The sequence below is a fragment of the Triticum aestivum genome, chromosome 1B, assembly GCF_018294505.1.
Source record: "Triticum aestivum cultivar Chinese Spring chromosome 1B, IWGSC CS RefSeq v2.1, whole genome shotgun sequence".
Classification (NCBI taxonomy): Eukaryota; Viridiplantae; Streptophyta; class Magnoliopsida; order Poales; family Poaceae; genus Triticum; species Triticum aestivum.
In genome coordinates, this window is record NC_057795.1 from 424,615,613 (window position 1) to 424,620,208 (window position 4,596).

Genomic DNA, 4,596 nt, shown 5'->3' on the forward strand with positions numbered 1-4,596 from the left:
AAGATGTGTTTGTTTGGGAAAGAGAATAATCAAAAAAAGTTCTTACAGGCGATAAGGATCGGCGATGGCACAGTGGAGCTCTCTGGTCTGGTCAGGGTGATGTGGCGGCCTGAGTTGGTGCAGCAGTTGGAGGTCGCGACGGTGGAGTACGAGCGCCCGTGCGACTGAGAGGAGGAGGAAGACGAAGAAGGAAGCAGGGGGAAAATGAGAGAGACCCTCGTACCTATTTATAAGGGAGGTGAGCACAAGGCATGCACGAGAATTGAGGAGACTGAAATCACCGCATGGCTATAGGGACGCCTCAATTTTCGGGATGTTTATTAAGATAAGGATCAGTTAAGATGCTTTGAGCCCAGTGCACAATTAAGCTAAAATGACGTCATGGCGGTTTAAGAGGATTCCAAGAGCTGACGTCATGGCGGGTTACAACAGGTGGTGCAGGTTTACAACTCAGGTGTTGAAGATTGATATGAACAAGTTCAAATCAACCTGGGGCCTAATGTTGGGGATATAACTACCAGGTATGAACCGCCCATGAGGGGTCGGGTCATACTACTAGCGATAACCCATGAAGGGGGCGGGTCATAAGAACCCCGCTGACGGTCCAAGACCCAGAGGCGACTTAGGGCCCAGAAGGTAGAACCGCCATGAGGATAACTTGTATTGTAAGGTAGGCGTAGTTAGTCACCAAGCCGGACACGTTGTCTATGATCCGGTCGGGACTCTGTAAGCCGTCGAGCGTTAACTTGTGTATATAAAGGGACGACCCATCGGCTAGTTAGGGCATGAAAGAAAGAGATCGAGAACTAGGTCAAGCGTATTCGCTCCCTGGTAATCAAAACCCAAGCAATAACCACCCTACACTGGATTAGTCTGTTACCTCCACCGCGAGGGGCTGAACCAATATAGACTCTCTATGTCCCTTTTCCTATTTAACCCCTTCAAGCTAACTACATTGCGATGACTCCACACCTAAGTCCTTAAGCTAGGACATCTGACGTGATAATTCCATGACAGTTGGCGCCCATCGCGGGGCCAACGCGTGGTGGTTTCAAGTTCTTGGAGGGCAGCTTCACAGGGCTCAAGGGGTACGCCGTGGGCCAAATGACCAAGAGTCGTCACGGCAAGCTCTACATCAACGACGAGGGCTGGGGCCTCGAGGCCAACTCAATTGAGTATGGGTACCGGGTACCCTTTGGCAGAATTCATGTCTTCATCGGCAAGATCGGTGAGTCGGAAGCTGAGCCGGACATCTGCACCGACATCGTCGAGTCGGCTCGGCGCACGCGACCCGCCAAGGCTAAAGCCGCCCCAAAGCATGTTTTTGTCGGTTTCGTTCATGGAGCGGAACTAGAAGGAGGATCTGAATCTGGTGGAGAGATGGTTATTTACTCAGGCGATGAGTCTTCCGCTGGTGAGACCAACTCCATCTACCAGGTTCAGGATGGCGGGCTTGAGGGCTGTTCCGACGGCGACGGTATTCCGGACCCCTACGAGCCGCCACACCAGGTCACAGTCTTCATGGCTGGTAGACAGCCAGCATAGGGTTCTACGACTGCAACGATAATGAACTCCAGGTCAGCAGCGACGATGGGTTCTGGAGCCGGACCTGTGTGCCCACCGGCTCAAGTTTTGTCTGATCTTTTGGATGCTCTGACAACGTTGTTAACGGCGGAGGTTAACCCGACGAATCAAGCTCAGCATAATGTGGAGGTTATAAAATTGCATGACGAGATAGCACAAGCCAAGGAGGAGTTAAATGCAGAAAACACCGGGATGGCAACGGAGTGGACCGCCTTGCAGAGGGAAGTGGAACGGCTTCGAGCGGAGAGCTTGCGTTTAAGCTTGGACATGGATGCGTCAAACACTACTTTCCGCAGAAGGCATGTAAGCCGGCTACCCCTGACTTACGATGCGAGGAATCTTTTCAACACGCCTGGGGCAGGACCCAGTAATCCGCCCGGGGCAAATCGAACCACTGAGGCGCCAGCGGCCGAAGAACCAGTTCAGTCGCATTTGAACATGACCCCTCCTCAGCATGTTCCCACGCCTTCGGGGCATTTTTCTAACCCCTTGGATAACATGATAGCTGCAGCAACACGGCTGGTGGCTCTCCCAGCTCAGGATGAGTCACCAGCAGCAATGGAAGTACGGAGAGCCGGAGAGCTTCTTCAGATGGCTGTGGCCCAGCAGGCATCTTATTCGTATAGTCGTGATTGTATCCACTCAACACCTTGTCCGAGAAGGAGTTATAGTAGGCACATTGATGAACCGGCCATGTCAAGGAGCGAGCGGCACCACAACCAGCCTCGCAGGCCTGACCCGCCGCATGTCGGCACAAATGCTCAGATATTGGTAGACCAGGGCAGAGCATAGCGTGAGGCGGAGCTGGCGGCTCAACTGACGGATCAGCTAGTGGCTCAACAACAATCTCTGATTTATCCTTCAGCGTCCATGGAGGCAGGGGCGACCTCTAGAACCTTGGGTGTGCCATGTTTAGTGCCGACTCTACACAATGAGCGCTTGCCTAAGGATTTCAAGGGCCCACGTAAGGTGCCCAATTACACGGCGGATCAGCCCCCGGAGGCTTGGGTTGAAAGTTATGAGATGGCCATGGAGATGATGGATGTTGGCGATGCTGCGTGTGCTAAGTACTTCACCATGATGTTCGATGTGCCGGCTCGTACGTGGTTGAAAACACTGCCCGCTAATTCTATTGAGTCATGGACAGATTTAAAGAGGCGTTTCATTCAAAATTTCAAGGACACATGCAAGCAGCCGATGTCAATTCTGGATTTGGATTCTTGCATTCAAGGAGAAGGAGAGTCAACAAACCATTGGGTGCACCGGATTTCATCAATCATACATTCAGCAGATAGTATCAACGATGGTTCTGCATTCTTGATGTTAGAGAAGAATTACCATTTCCTCCTGCTTAAGCAAACGCTGGGATGGCTTAAGCGTCACTACAATGATATGGGAGAGTTAACGGAGGCTCTCGTCAATACGCCGACTTTGATAGTACCAAGGATCCCGAGTCTGATGATGATAAGCCGGTGAAGGGAAAGAAGAGCGGCAATGCAAAAGGGCAGCAGCATAACTCGACGATTCAAGCCAGCAACAATAAGCGTAAGGCTAATGGTAGTTTTGATTTTGTGTCTAACACCAATGTGCAGAATAATAATCAGCATTGCAGGGGAAAGCCGCCCCAAGGGTCAACACTCAACCTTGACGCAATGTTGAATCAACCTTGTCCAAAGCACGGCACGCGTGACAGGCCATCTAGTCATATATGGAGGGATTGCTACATCACGAAGGAGTTTAGGAATGCCATTTTTTCCAATCATGGTCCGCATGGCGTCTCAGGATCCGGTTCTCACAGACCTAGCTCCAGTGGAGGCGGTTCAATCTCTGGCTTTTAGGGTCAAGGTAGTCAAGGTGGTTTTAATCAGAAGTCCAACCAAGGAAACCAACAGCAGCAGTCTGGTTATTAGAGTAATCCGAATCAACTGAACGGCGGTCAGTATCATGTGTTCACTACGAGTCTGTGCAAGAGAGATCAGAAAATCCATAAGCGGGCGGTGAACTCTGTTGAACCGGCGGTGCCTCGATATTTAAGGTGGTCTGAGCAGTCTATTACATGGAGTAGGGAAGATCACCTTCCCCGGGTTGATAACCCGAGTCAGCTGGCTTTGGTGGTTGCTCCACAGGTGGGAGGATATAAACTCATGAAGGTGCTCATGGATGGAGGTAGTAGTATCAACATTCTTTATTATGAGACCTTTTGTCGTATGAACTTGACTGACAAGGATCTTAGGCCGTCCTCTACTGTCTTTCATGGCCTGGTGCCTGGTAAGTCGGCGTACCTGGTGGGTAGGATAACACTGGAAGGGGCTTTTGGAGACGACAATGATTCTAGAGCTAAGAAGTTAACCTTTGAGATGGTGAAAATCAAGAGCCCATACCATGCTCTGTTTGGACGGCCGGCTTATGCCAAGTTCATGGCACGACCGTGTTACGTTTATTTGCAGCTTAAGATGCCGGGTCACAAGGGTACCATCACGGTGCATGGCAATAGAAAGATTGCTCTGGATTGTGAAGAGGGTGATGTTGCTTATGCTGAGTCGGCTTGCGCCACAGAAGAATTAAAGTTTTATAAGGACAATGTTGATCCGACAGATATGACACCTTTGAAGAAGCCAATGATATAGAATGAGCCCTTAATGAAGTTTAAGTAGGCAGATGATACTAAGCTGGTTGATTTTGTCCCTGGCGAAACTTCAAAGCAGTTTAGCATCAGTGTGAATATGGATTCAAAATAGGAAAGCGAGCTCATCGAGTTCATCCGTGAGAACCGGGACATCTTTGCATGGAAACCTTCTTATATGCTAGGTGTACCGAGGGAACTCGCTGAGCACACTCTTAATGTGGATCCCAAGTTTAAACCGGTCAAACAGTTTCTTTGCCGGTTCAATGAGGAAAGGTGCAAGGCAATTGGGCAAGAGGTGGCCCGGCTCGGTAGCAGGGTTCATCGTTGAAGTTTTTCATCCTGAATGGTTGGCTAACCCGGTGCTAGTTCTTAAGAAAAATGGCACT